Source organism: Pelodiscus sinensis, chromosome 12 (genome assembly GCF_052426305.1).
Source record: "Pelodiscus sinensis isolate ZL-2025 chromosome 12, ASM5242630v1, whole genome shotgun sequence".
NCBI lineage: Eukaryota > Metazoa > Chordata > Testudines > Trionychidae > Pelodiscus > Pelodiscus sinensis.
This window is the reverse complement of record NC_143063.1, coordinates 42904617-42920206: the sequence shown is the minus strand read 5'-3', so window position 1 is coordinate 42920206 and position 15590 is coordinate 42904617. Positions and strand designations below refer to the sequence as shown.

General features: G+C 40.2%; 1 long non-coding RNA gene across 1 annotated transcript; it reads right to left on the bottom strand.

The window, feature by feature from the left end:
- Positions 1-2859: 2859 nt before the first annotated feature.
- Positions 2860-14408, bottom strand: LOC112547728 (uncharacterized). The gene is made up of 3 exons (XR_012906646.2): positions 14072-14408; positions 5647-5764; positions 2860-3628 (listed from the first exon to the last, which is right to left on the bottom strand). It is a non-coding gene; the product is annotated as an uncharacterized LOC112547728 (long non-coding RNA).
- Positions 14409-15590: the final 1182 nt, after the last annotated feature.

The following is a 15590-nucleotide window of genomic DNA, read 5'->3' as shown; positions in this document are numbered from 1 at the left end:
CTGGAGGAAGGAGACCTCATACTGTTTCTTTGCTAAGATGCAGAGCTCTTTGTCCCTGCCTTCCCTTCTTGTCAAAAAATGGCCATGTGGTAAGTGATGGATCATCAGTTTTGTTGATATCTGGCTGGAGCATCAGCTTGCTCTTTGTTTTGCTTTAGCCAGTCCCCAGACTTATCTAGGAAACACACTTCAATAATGATTTCAAGCGTCTCTTCATAACTTTACACATAATGTTGCTACAAACATTTTACCGTGATATTACTGGCCAGCAAGGTAAGTGTTTTCAAATGACATTTCAGAAGGTGTACTTTATACAAAGATTACTACACTGGTGTGCAGGATTTGAATAAAAGAGTGCATTCCGTCACATATTTCAGATAGTACCTTGACAAGGAATAAGTTATTTTCCCAGTCAGAACTCTCAGAAGAAACTTAATAGCATCTGAAGTCCAAATATAATCCCAACATCTTTGGAAGTATACCAGCCTGGTGTAACTTACCCTTTTCACTCTGGATTTATTATGCATTAAAGCCTTTGACCCAAGAAAATTATGTCTCACTTTTTAAAGGAGCATGCGTCTAAGCTCCACTTGGAAAACCTTAGGGTTTAATAACCATTCCACATTACTCATCCAATTCATTCCCTTCATACATCAGAATGAGTTCATGGCTGGTATCCTAAAAGATTTAAGCTATCATCTATTGTGGCTTCATCATTTTCTGATGGTTTAAGTGTTCAGAATTTTGCAAGCAGCAAATTTCTAAGCAATCTTGAAGACAGAAATGAGTGGCTCATAGTGTTTCTGTTACAAAAAAAGCCACCTAATATTTATGAACGTATTATCCTCTTGCACCCAAATTATATTTAGTGGGTAATAGAGAAGAGGTCAGAAACCTTAATTTCTATATGGAAACCCCAGGAGAAACATTTCTGAACAGAAGACTAATGAAGCTGCTGGCATGCAAAGACTGTGATCCAAATCACACCATTTTAGAAGTTTGGATCAGATGGCTTCAATGTTAGAGCAGAGGGGGAAAAAGCAGGAAAAGGTTCCCAGATATGTTCATTTGAATTTGAAACAAATCATGATGATTTGACAGAACTCTTGCCTCTTACATGTTCAATGTTTTTGAACATCTGAATGCTTGAGGTTTATTAGCACATTTCTTGTGAAAAGTGAATTTCTAGCTCAAATTCTGGAATAATCACACAAAGGGGATTTCAAATTATGTATTTTATTATAAAGATAGAAGACGTTCTGTATTGGTGAAATTCAAATGAATAATCGGCCTTTTGGGTTCCTCCAATCGTTTACCATGCCTTTAACATACAGCTTTCTGGTGCACTACTCTGCTTGATTTGGTTAGTGATGATCAACACAATAGTACCTGAGTAGGCCATAGATTTCAGTAGAACTACTTGCAGACTAAGGTTTAGTAGTCACTCTGAGCAACAATTGACCCTACTGGAGGAATAAAGAGAAAAATCAATTTATTAGTCATTGTATAACAAATGTATTCTAATAATTCAATCTGGACCTGATCCAATGATTCAATAAGAATCTTTTGGTTAATGTTGATGGACTTTAGTGGTTTAAATTTAATGGAAAGGAAGGATTTTTGGCTTCTAGAATAGAAGTTCATTTGTACTGGAATAGGTTACCAATGGAGGTGGGGGAATCTCTACCCCTAGAGGTTTTTAAGTCCTGTCTTGACAAAGTCCTGGCTGGGATAATTGAGTTACGGTTGGTCCTGCTTTGGGCAGGGGGCTGGAGTCAATGACCTCCTGAGGTCTCTTCCAGCCCTCGGATTCTATGATTCTATTTTTGCTTTTCTTCTGAAAGTTTTATCATGGACAATTAATTGCTTAATTCATTCATTACCTTTAAAGCTTGTACCTTTCATCAACAGAGATAGTCCAAAATATTATCTCACCTACCTTGTCTATTTAAACTGAATGACAGTCAACACTACAATACTCTGGAAAAAGTTCTCTTTTCTAATGAAGCCAATTGGGAATCAGTCAGTAGAAATTTTACTTTAATTGATCACTGGAGGAAATACACATTTTTTGCTCAGAGTTTGTCCTATAAACCAGAAGACTGGAAAATACAATCTTTTGAAGCAGATTTACTAATCCATTCTGTTTTTTCTGTTTTAACATTTCCTCCTGTTCATTTCCTGTCTGTAGATTCCCTTTTCCCTCTGAAAAATGCATATAAAAAATTGACAAAGTTTAAAGATCATAAGATGAGCTGGTATTCATTCATTTTATATAAAAAAGGGAATCAACCACCTGCATTTTAAATATTTGTGAAATTTGGTACCATGTTAGCAACCCAAATCTGAAGATATCTTATTGATATAGTGGACCAGCACACTTTCACCTTTGGATTCACAGAAAACCTGTATTTCTTAGAGCCATCTTAGTTCCTAGTAAACATCTAACCACAACTCAAAATCAATACTCAACTTGGCACCAACAGAAGTGGCAGGGCTGGTATGCATCAGAGCTGAAAAGTCTTGGCAGAACTGCATGTAGAGGGGACAGAGGAAAACTCAATGCGTGATTTCACATAGTTTCGCTCTCAACCAGTGCCCTTAATTTCCTATTTTCATAGGCAAACTCATATCAACTATATTAAAATCAAATGTTCATGGATTGTGGCAAAACTGACAATCTATGTCTAAAGTTTTAATGTGAGACGTGGCAAGATATGACCTCATCCCTTTTTTTAATAAATAAAAAATTAAGAGATGTTGAAGAGATTTTAAACAAAAAGTTATGGTTTTATTTAATCACCATGTTTGGAGTTCAGTGACATTAAACACTTTTAATTCATTCATAAAACTCTGGTCTTGATGTGGGATCAAGGAAAGAGAAAAACAACAATGAACTCTGGAGTGTAGTCAACCAGACACAGAAGCCAGAGGAATCAGTTTCTGAACATTGGTCCTCAGATAGATTTCTCTAACCATTCTTACCTTATGTCACTTGAGTACTTTTTCCAGCTGCCCATTGCTTCCTGTCTGCCTCACAGTTTCTTTGCTTCAGCCTTGCTCCAGTTGCCCTCCATGGTCTTCATTATCCCCCCTGTGGCGGCATGTCCATCAAGGCATCAGTCCTTCCTTGTTCCTGTCCCCAGACTTCTCTCCTAGGTAAGACCTCAAAGACCTCTCCTTCCACCTAGCCTGGCAGCAGTTAGGCAGGGCTTCCCCTTTTCAGCTCCTCCCTCTAGTCTCCAGCTGTCCATTAACCTTTCATGACCTTTAGGGGTTGTACCCCATCACACTCTGCTTGTCTCTGCCTTCCATTTTTGCCCTTTGACCTAATCCTTTCTTGTCTTCCCTCCTCTCCTATCTTTGCCTCAAAATATATTTAATATGCAAAAAGTGCCAAGCAGAACCCCACGCACAAGGTATGTGTGTGTACTTTTGTGGAAATTGTATCACATTTATCTTGTATGTTGAATCTGCAGCTGGTAAAAACTCAAACCACCCTTGGTTCTGTAAACCCAAAATAATCTTTATGTTTGCTTACACGTAGAAGAATAATCAATAGATCATGGAATGTATTCCGCTGTGTATTGATATGACTCTTGCATTCAATTAGCAATGAATTACTCTTCTGCAATGACAAAATAATATTAAGATTTCATTACTGTTTAAACAAAGAGCTAGGGGTAACTAGATTATCAAGGATCGACCACTGTAATAAACAACACATTTTCCTGTTTTTACATCATCGGTATCTCAAAAGCCAAAAGCGGGAAAAAAAACCTGTGGATAAGTGCCTTTATCATGCCACATAAATATTATACTGTCTGCAATGTATTACAGTTTTCTCTGTACTCCCAAATATCAGCGTGTAATGAATAAAAACATTTTTACAGAACCTTACGCCTGCCACAGAAAGAAGGATTTTCCACTAAATTTATATCCTTCAGAAAGTTTCTCAGCTGCAACTCTAAACAGAAGCTTCTTATTTTGTACTGATATAAGATGCAATGTGCAAAAGATTCACATAGCTCTCCTTAGCAATGGTATTAGCAAATCTCTGTCTATCTAAGGCTTCTCTCTTTCTAGAAATGGAGCCTGCTGTTATTTCAAAGGCATTTGTTCTCTTTGAAGGAGGCAACGTGTTTTTTTTATTTTTATAAACAATCCATACTTCCCCAAATTGCACATTTTAACTATGGCTACATCTCCATTACACAGTGAAAACCCTTTTAATCCCAACATATTTTTATCTAAACCTTAGCTATGGATCACTTTCCCAGAAGCTCAGCTTTTTATCATACATCATGCATGGTTTACTGGATCGAGCAAAGAACTGAAAAGCAAGAATTATATAATCTGGGTATCAACAGTGATTCACTCTGTGGTCTTATGAGAGTTATTCAACTTCTTCCTGCGTAAAATAGGGATTATACTCTCCTACCTCATAGGAATATAGTCAGAAGCAATATTTGTCAAGTAGCTGGAAATGAATTGGGAATGAGAATAAACTCCCTGTAATAGTGTTCGTAGATGCACAGCAAGTTATACGTTTTGGGGTAGGGTTGTTCCTGCTTGTTGTCACTAAAAGTAGTTCAGGATTGTGTGAGTGTGTATGAGAGAGATTCATCAGCTTCACCCCCCACCCCCGACAAAAAAAAAAAAAGATTGCAAAAAAGCACCAAGGCAAAGATCCTCAAAGATATTTAAGCATGCAACTCCCATTGATTTCCATGGAAGTAAGAAGCCAAACACCTTTAAGGTTCTGGACCCAAATAAATACTATACTATAACCAAAATGAAAGTTATACCGACCACCCCACCTGGACTGGGAAAAACTTCCTAGAACCAGAGAAGGAAGAAGAGCTGAAGACTACATTTGCATGAGAACCCTTGCTTGAACAATCAAATTAACCTAGCTTGTATACTTCGATATTGTGCACCATTTCAAAACTTTTGGAGAGACTGGTGCACAGGTGCTAGAACTAAGAGTGTGGGGTGTGCTGCTGCACCTTAGGGATTGAAGTGTTTTCTATTATCTACAGGGTTTACAGTTTGGTCCAATGTCTCTCAGCAGCTCCACTGTGAAATTGTTCCACTATCCCAGGACTGGTGTGGATTTTATGCCTGGCTTGGACCAATCTCATGGAGGCCTTTGAATATCAGACCTCTGATATATCTAGAATGGAACCATGACCAGTGGGAATTCAGCGATAAGTGTATGGGAACCTGTGTTGCTAAAGCAGCATGGCTGCTTCATTTTGTACTGGCTTGAATATTTTCAGCACCAGTGGCTTCATTTGGTTGTGTTGGGTGAGTGCGTTGCTGATGAGGTAAGTCATTTACAATATGACAGAAAAATGTGATAGGAGTATTGGGCAGAATCTATGTGTAGCTCTCATTCCTGGGTTTTTTTGTTTTGTTTTTTGGCATTCCACTGTTTCTTTACCCTCACCCCTTTTTCATTTCCAGCTGCCATTCATCTGTGTCTGTACATTCGTTGCTTTTATATAGCTGCCTTATTACATGCCATGGGGATTTTCTTTCATCTGCCATATTGAATGAACCATCTAACTTCATTCTCCTGCCTTAGTCTCCAGCGCACATGGTTTTTAAAGGAAGGCTGATAGAAATATCAGAGTAACTTACACAATCACTTCATCCATCCTTGGCCTCTTTTATCTTTCCCTTGGCTCTTGGTGGACAGGCATGAGATCAGAGTCTTCTGGTTCTTCTTTGGTTTTGAACTGAACTGGACTTTCAAGTTCTGACAGGGAAAAAAGATACCCTTTGATCCTTACAAAGCACAGCAATACAGAAATATTAATACCCTTCCTCCCCTTTTCAGGAAGGAGTTTTAGAAACACCATACGAATGTTTTGAAGCAACAAATACTCCTGTCATTCACCTTATAGACTCACTACTTTCTTTCTTCAATGTATTTGATCCTGTCTTGTTCTATAACTTAAGTTCAAATGACATCTTATATTAGATACAGAAATAATACAGATTTTCGTGCTGTGACAACTAAATTATCATACAAACTAAACTTTACAGCTGTTATTAATGGTCCCCTGATTTAAGTATCTTTTTTTTCTTTTTTCATTACCTTTTCTTTCCCATCCTCCTTGGACATACAGAAGGATTCTTCTTCCACCTTTGGGAAGATCTCCACCATTTTAATGGTAAAGGACCATAATGTAGAGTTTGCAAATAGGCATACACCAGACACACGTTACCCAATTTATAAATGCAAAAAGGGTATGTCTCACTGTACTAATAAGAGTTGATGTATATCAGTAACACAGACTGCAGCCTTTCATGAGCTACAACTCACTTCATCAGATGCTGAAGAAAGACAGTATGATATCAGTGCTAATTAAATCGGCCCCATGCATTCTGGTTTAAATAGTACTGATGTCATACAGTCTTTTCTGTATCCTTTTTTTAATTCTTCAGCATCTGAGGAAGTGAACTGTAGCTCACAAAAGCTTATGTCCTAATACCCTAATACATTTGTTAGTCCTTAACTAGTTTCTGTAAAAGGGATGCTAATGAGACACTTCGGAATTGCAAATGCCGCGGGGAATTTAAATATCCCCCGCGGCATTTGCATGAACATGGCTGCCGCTTTTTTCCGGCTCGGGGTTTTGCCAGAGAAAAGCGCCAGTCTAGACGGGATCTTGCGGAAAATAAACCCTTTTCCGGAAGATCCCTTATTCCTACTTGAAAGCGGCAGCCATGTTCATGCAAATGCCGCGGGGTTATTTAAATCCCCCGCGGCATTTGCAATTCCGAAGTGTCTCATTAGCATCCCTTTTACGGAAAAGGGTGCCAATGTAGACACAGCCTTAGATTATGTCTACACAGTAGCATTATTTCAGAATATTATCAGTTATTCCAAAATAACATAGTGCTTGTCCATACAGCAAACCTTTATTTCCAAATAATGGTGAGCACAAGGACTTCTTTCTCCAACTTCCGTAACCCTCATTTCACGAGGAGTAAAGAACACTTCCTTTGACTTCCTGCTATGTAGACAGCACCAAAAGCTGAATTAAGCTATTTCAACTTAAGCTATGCAATTGATGTAGCTCTAGTTGCACAGCTTAATCCGAGTTTTGCCCTGCTGTGTAGACATACCCGTAGTCTTAGTTTAAAAAACCGTCCTTCCCCACATAAAATACAGTAAAACTCCATTAGTCAGGCATCCAATGCTCCGGCACTCCTGATGGTCCGGCACCATCAGGAACCCGGAAGTGCTCGGGGCAGTCAGACAATTGGAGCTGCTCTGCGCCCGGCTTCCCCAATTCAGCCGCTGCTGAAACTGACCAGCAGCTGAATCAGGGAAGCTGGGGGCAGAGCAGCTGGGGTGCTGCCGGGTCGGTCCCGTAGCCCTGCCCCTTGGGGCTGCGGGACCAACCCGGCAGCACCCCAGCTGCTCTTGAGGACGCCTGGGACAGAGCAGCCGGAGTGCTGCCAGGTTGGTCCTGCAGCGCCGAGGGGCAGCGATATGGGACCAACCCAGCAGCACCCCAGCTGCTCTGCCCCAGGTGCCCCTATTCAGCCGCTGCTGAAACTGACCAGTGGCTGATTCCAGGAAGCCCGGGGCACAGCAGCTCTGCCCTGGGCTTCCCGGAGTCAGCCGCTAATCAGTTTCAGCAGCGGCTGACTCTGGGACACCTGGGGCAGAGCAGCTGGGGTGCTGCCGGGTTGGTCCTGTAGTATCGCCCTTCAGCGCTGCGGGACCAACCCGGCAGCACTCCGGCTGCTCTGTCCCAGGCATCCTCAAGAGCAGCTGGGGTGCTGCCGGGTTAGTCTCGCAGCGCCGAGGGGTGGCAACTACCGGACCGACCCGGCAGCACCCTAGATGCTCTGCCACAAGCGTCCTCGATTCAGCCGCTGCTGAAACTGACCAGTAGCGGCTGAATCGGGAACGCCTGGGACAGAGCCGGACTATCGGAAGGGGGGGCTATAAGGGGTGTGGTGTGGCATCCCTCCACCCTACCCCAGACCCCTCATAGCCCCCCCCCTCTGATAGTCCGGCATATTTGATAATCCGGCACCCCCTGGGTCCTAAAGGTGCCGGATTATCGGAAGTTTACTGTACTTAGAACTCAGGAAGAGCTCTGAGGCAGTTTTTCAAAATGCTGGTTAAATTTAAACAATTCTTTTAGTTTCTCCCTTACACATTTGTTTGTTTTGAAGCTTCATTCTAAAGCATGTGGGTCTGTCAGACCTGCAGTTGTTAAATTGTACCCTTGGACCACAAAAAGTACAGCTGTATTTCAAAACCCTCAACACACACAGACTCAATCCAGGCTGTTCTTTGCTGAGATGTGAATTCTCAATACAAGGTCATTGACCAGGTTATCTATTTCTGTCTATACTTAACCCATACAGATACCAATTCCAAGTTTTTCCAGCAATAATCTCCCTCCCACCCCCTCCAGCAACTGTGACACTTTCTGATTTAAACAGCATTTCCCATCAATGTCTTTAAAACAAAAAATGGCACAAATTTGGAGAAGTCTATTCTTCACTATCACTGCCTAATTAACTAAGATGTAGCTACTCCCCAAGTCTTCTTTTTAATTATGCTTCACCGGAATGAGACAGACTCACAATTGAAGTTGTATACAAGGCCAGATGTGCTGCAATAAACGGCACACTGAAGTCCAGCTATTTGCAATAACACATTGTTCAGAAATTTGTCATTCCTCTGCACTGTGTATTCCGATGTTGTCTTTTCAAATCCTCAAATCTCCACCCCTTTAATTAGATTGTTGTAGTGGAATCCCCAGGAAATTGTTAGCATCATCAAGCTTTGCTGATCCAATTACACTTGCAAACTAATAGGGTTTCTATATACACACATGCACACACAATTATAATCAAATACCAGTCTGAGGAAGATGAATAGTTTCTCCTGGGGTTCCCACTACACATCATCTGAAATATCATAGCTTTAGTAATTCAAGTAATTGGCAAATGACACTGTGAACACTTGTGGGGTTTTTCCAGTCTTTCTGAACAGTAATACATTTATTCTTTCAGTCCTGGATACATTGCATACATTGTGATTGCACTGCATTGCTTACAATTTGATGTGCAAGATATATTTACAGTAATGCACTGTGGTATCTAGATTGGACTCTAACAGAGGCTGCACGTTCAGAAGCTGTAATTATTTCAGGATGTGGCATCCCTGAAATCTACTAGGAGTATGTGACCCTGGCGTTCCATGGACTTTATTGGCCAATGAATTCCAGATAAGGTTTAAAAGATGTTTACATCAAGTCAAAAATGGTTCCAACCCTGTCTATCCAAAACCACTTTTTCTCTTACATTAGAGCAGTAGCTGCAGAAGAGGACAGAACTCTGAATACGCCTTCCCATCTTAATCTACCAAAACTTAGGTTTGATTACTTTTTGGGCCAGACAGATCTGTTCTCTAAGACATTTTTCTTGGATGGGTGGGAAAGAAGAACTGGCCAGGTGGGCTGAGATTGGGAGATTGCCATGAAGGCTCCTAAGACACCTTCAAATGAACATGGTAGAAATAGTCTGCACCTCAGAAATTTCTCTAGGAATTCTGTTTCAAGATTTGCTTGAGACGTATTTATTGCATAGTGTTAACGTTTGCGATTAAAAAAATATCAATTGGTCTTTGAGAGTGAGATAGATGCAATAAAAGCTTAAACAAATAAAAAAGTATGACAGTTTCTTATGGCAATGGCCAAAGGTAGATATAAGCATTCTGAAGCAGCACGATGATGTCAATAATTCACAAACTTATTTAGTTTTCCATCTTTTTCATATCACCACCAGTGTTTCTTTGAACTACTAAGCTTGGACATGTTTGTGGAAGCTCTAAAAATGTCATGCAAAACAGTTGTAATGCAGCTGGTAATGTGGAAGTTTTTCCCTCTTCAAAACCTATATTTTTCTGTGTACTTTACCACATAAATCAAAAAAGCAAAAGACCACATTAGTATCAAAAGGAAATAATCACAAGCATTTTACACTCATGGGGGAAAGAATATCTCATTCTCATAAAAATATATTCTCCCAGGAGCTTTTTGTAGAGTTAGTCAAATTTTTATTTAAAAGATGTGCTGGAAGTAGCATAAATTAAATTGGACACAAAGACTCGACTAAACTTGTAAAAACTGGGATTGCTAAGGAGCTAAAATGGCAGGAGGAGGTCTGGAAAGAAAATGCTAATTAAATAAAAAATCCCAAGACATTGACCATACAAATTATCAGTAGTGGAAGCCTATAAAGTATAAAAAGCAAAGCATATCTATTAAGAGTATGAAAATCTCTCATAGTTCCACTTTTCTGCACACTCTATTTATACCTGTGCCATTCAATTTATAAGCATGCAAGTGCGCTTTGAAAATCTAGTCCTCAAAGGTTCATTTTAAGCACTGGAGTGATAAAAAAAGAGCTAAAACAGAAGCCAATAAAATGTAGGAAATATGGATGAAAAACTGTGGGAAGACAGTGATACACAGAATCCAATAACATAACATTGGATCACTTGACGACTACCTGTTCTGTTCATTCCCTCTGAAACACTTGGCACTGGCCAGTCAGGAGACAGGAAACTGGGCTAGATGAAGCTTTGGTCTGACCCAGCATAGCTGATCTATATGTTCTTATGTAAAATCCAGTTAGTCCCATTCATACACATTTGGGCCAGGAAAAGAATAATGTCTGAAATGCCAAATTCTGGACCATGGAGTCAATCATATGCATTTTCTCTCAATTCATATATAGACTCTTCATTTCCAACAACACACAGTTTTTCTCATTTGTTCCAAGTGGGAGGAAGAAAGGGCAAGAAGGTCAAAAAATGTGCCTGATATTCCCGAAGAAGCAAGTGGCTCAGAGCATATTAGAGCTAAATATTCCTCTAGACTGAAGTGATATGAAAAACCCTCCCTGGCTTTAATTTAGTGAGATTCACATGAAAAATTTCCCCACTTTTAACCCTAAAGGAAGAGTTGAGTTCAGTGAAGAGAGACAGCAAGTTGCATGTTCAAATTCTGGCTCTGCCACAAGATTGCTGTATGACCCTGGGCAAACAACTTCATCTCTCTTCCTTCATCTCTGCTATGTGTAAAGTGAGGATAATTCATGCCTACCTCACAGAGGTGGAATATATTGATGTTCATACATTACCAGGAAGCACTTCATAATACAAAATTTAAAAGAATTATTTCAGAGAAGTTCATTTTCATCACAAGAAAAAAAACCTTCAAAAACCGACATGTGAGCATGTCTGGTTTGGAGCAGAAACACCAGATTCCACATTTTCTAAGGAAACCAGAAATCAACCTCCCTGGAAACTCAGTCCATGTTTGCTGAAGAGTTCAAGATCAGCAGCAAACCATCTGCTCAAGTGTCAAAGTCCTAATCCAGGCAAAATCCATCCCATTTTGAAATTAATTATGCAAGTGCCATGCAGCCTGCTCCCGACTCAGCTCTTTTCGGTAACTCTCTCAAGACTATAGAATACATTGACCAGAAACCATTGATTTGATAGCACCTGAAATGATAGCGAACCACGAATATCTGCTTTTCACAATCGTTCAAAAGCTGGTCACACAAAATTAAAGCAAGATACTTTTCCCTTTTTCAGAATTGCTGGACAACAGCATTGCAAAGTGATAGTGGAAATGTATGCTGTCAGCATTCCTGCTCTCTATGCAGCCAGTAACCAAATGTATGTACTTTCTGAAAAATCTTTGAATGCATTATAAACATGGAGTTATATTACCTTGTGCTTCCAACAAGTGTAATTAAACTATCTTTTTTGAAGCCATCACTATCTACAGACAACCTCCTCTCTGCTGGCTCTTCATTAGATATGGATTTAGTTTTCATTACTTTGTTGCCATTGTTGGTGTTAATCTCTGCTCCCATCACAGAGAAGCTACATAGATGAAAATTGATCTTCAGGGTATTCCTGACACAAACACTCTGTTCATAACAGATATGAACCAACGTATCAAAAAACATATTTCCTCTGAAGAAATTAAGATTATTGTATTAGTTTGACCAATACCAGTCTAATTATGCAATTTCAATAGCACGTTCAGCCCTGCACAAAGCAATGCCTGCCCCAAAAAACTTCCAATCCAAGGGCTTTATCTTGCAAATCCTTACTAACAGTGCTGGGTTTGCTACCAGTAATAGGTGATTAGACATTTTCCAAACTCAAATCATCCTCATCGGTTTCTAATTTGCTTGGTTTTATTTGTTTAAATGAATCTGCTGGCTCAGGGCTGTTATTTTTTGGATCAAGATACATTTTCTGTAAATGAAACATGTTTAAGGCTTATATATGGCTTGGGTCAAGTCTTAAATGTTAGGAGGCCTCTGCAATTGCAGGGAACTGCTGAGCACACAGATTTCAGTTCCAATAACCAAGGCATTGTCTCCCTCCACCTTTCTCCCTCCCAAATACAGGGACACAAGGGGCTCATTTTATTTTGCTATTGTTTTAATAAATATCACACCACACACACGACAGAAATGGTGCAGCCATCACAGGATCCTGCTGGAGAGGCAGCCTGGGGATACAGGAGGATTTGCTGAAAGAGATTTACTAGAAACAATCAAATTACCAAGAACCTCAGTCTAGAGGTTCAGTCTTCTAAAATAATAAGGATTGAACTTTGAGCCAAGGATCTTAAATTTGTGCAGCATTGATACTTCTGGGCACGAGAAGAAATGCCTCTGGAGACAACATGGAGTCAGAAGCTACATATTTTAACATGATAAGTGCAATTTCTAAACATGTTCTCATGATCTTCATGAAATCCTTAGTTTTTGGAGGAATGAATTCAATATTGAGATCTAGGGAGCCTCCCATTCGTGTTACAATTTTCATGGTTCCCAAAATCCTAACAAAGAACAAGAAACAACCTCTGAAAGGGAATGTCTGAGTGAATTGCTCAGGTGAACACAGAATCAAAAGGGGGAAATGGAATATTTTGAATTAACAGTAAGGAAATTTAATAAAACTCCCTGAGGCTACAGACCTTGTTAAAAATAGTTAATTTGCCAGTTTTTTACAAAAAATTCCTCATGGTCCTCGTTAGGTTTTGCTGTTTCCTATATAAATCTACCATTAATTATACATATCTGAGGAAGGCCAAGGAAAAGGAAGACCAGTATGGTTGAATAGCAAACCTCAAGAGGTCACACATTCCAAACAGATATATTTCAGAAGATGCAAATCCAATGCTATGGAAACCAACAGAAGAGCTCAAAAGTATGGCAGTTAAAATAGAAAAAGGAAATTAAGAGTGCTAAAATGTAACTTCAAGAGTAGATAGTCAAATATTTAAATTGAATTCTTTAAGCATAATAGAAGCAGGAAGCCCCTTAGAAAACTATCAGGGAGTAAAAGGAAGAATCAAAGACAAGGATATTACTGAGAAGTTAAGTTACTGATGAGACATCTAACCTGGACCTATTGTTTGCAGGTAAAAAAAGATGACGCTTCTTCAGATACTGAGGTATCATTAGATAGTACTGGGAAAAAACTGACAGATTAAAAAGCATCAGATACATATTTAAGAATTCTGAAAAACTTAGAAGAGGCTGAACAAAAATACATACGCATTAAAACTAGTAACTATATCGGACGTCTGGAGGAGAGCAAAGGTGTACAGATGTCTAAAACAAGGTGCTGCTTTGGATAATCCTGAAAATTACAAACCTATGAGTTTTATTTAATTACCAGCGAAACTGCATGAAAATATAATATAGAATTATAAAACACTGATGAACATGATATGAAACACGCATGGTTTCTGTAGAACTTGTCTTCATTTTTTAGACTGTAAGATCTTCAAGGCTGGGACTGTTTATACATACATATACAGTGCCTAGCACAATGGGGTCCTCCTGGTTTTAAATGGGATGGGGTTCAAGGCACTTACTATAATACAAATAGTAAACTTGAGATTCAGTGTTGATCCTTCACATTCCTACAAACTCTCAATACATTCAAATTACCGAGTGTAGGCAATAAAAAGAAAAAAATGTCCCTCACCTTGTTGCATAAATTGCTAGTTTCGTCCCCTGGAGGCTAGTTCAATTTGCCTCAAGAAGAGAGTCACACTTTCAGGCTGGGTCCAACTCTATTTTATTGTTTGCAAACAAGGACGGCCAAGGAGCTCAGTGCTCAAAGCAGGGTCGACCTTGAGCATCGCCTGAGCTGAAACTTTTATAGATTTCACATTCCTTCTGGTCAGCGTGTCGCAACGTGATTGGTCACTGCAAGTTTACTCAGTTCCCTGGCAGAAAGTTTAGCAGCTTCTAAGACATGCGCAATCAGCTAAATGATACGTGCTGTTTCTAGCTTAAGCAATGGAGGGGAAGAAGCACACTTAGTTTTTACTACAACCTTTCACATCCAGCCATGGTGGCCTTAACATAGGATACATAACTCACATACATTCCAATTCCAGAGGAATGTTTTACTGAAAGCAAATTTTATAGTACCCTGGCTATTCCTCAGCACAGAGATCTGTCAGTCTGCAGCCCAATGCTGGTCACCAGTAGAGATCAGGAGAAGCTGCTTGTTTCAGGAGTACATTTTTATTTCCTCCTTTCTAAAACAAAACAGCCCTGTACTTTGGTGACTGGCTAAAGGACATTGCACCGAAGCATGGTCAAAACATTCCATTAGCCTGATGAGTTACCTGCCTTGAAGTACACACACACACAAAGCATAAAAAAAAATCAGTCAAGCACAAACTGAAGAAGGCTGGGTGTCAAAGTAAAACATCCCGGTAAAGGATATCAGATCATAGAGTCACTGATAGTTGCAGCTAGTGAAGTGCAGAACTGTGCTCAGAAATACACAGTCAATGCATAACCAAGCAATGTATTTTATGTTCTTCTAGTGATATAATTAGAAACAATTGTGATTCTAGTAACAACATTAGCAACTCCACCATACTGTCCTGACCCTCAGTAATGACCAATTTTCAAAACCTCTCCCTTCTGCAGTCCTTTCAGATTGTAGGTTCCTTTGTGTGTAAACAAGGTCACCCATATTGTATACTCACTGTGCACAGTATTAGCAAAGCATTCAACAAATAAGTCAATGGCTAGTTGCTGCTAAAAGCATCCGCAACCATTAGAGTATCTGGGGCTGACAGGAATTTTACTTTTGTTCACTGTCTGAGGCTCATATGTTCAGTGCTGTACAAATCAGAGGCTTATTAGCCATCATATATATAGTAGCCCAATGTCTGAGAGTCTGTAACGCTGAAAGGCTGGCTGTTCCCTCTGGGCGGCGCTGTTGCCTGAAATGCTGGCTGTTCCCTCTGGGCGGCCCATGTTGTATGGAGAATGTGGGGCCCAAACGGCCGTTTGCTCCCCGGTGGCAGCCCAGCTGAGTGGCGCAGAAGTCAGCCGAGCGCCACGGCGAGAGGGTAAGGGGGGCGGGATGGTGTGACAGCACACCCTGCCTGTGAACATCACCACCCCGCCCTCCTTTGCCTCCCGCCATGGCGCTTGGCTGACTTCTGCGCCGTTCAGCGAGGCCACCGCGTGGGAGCAAG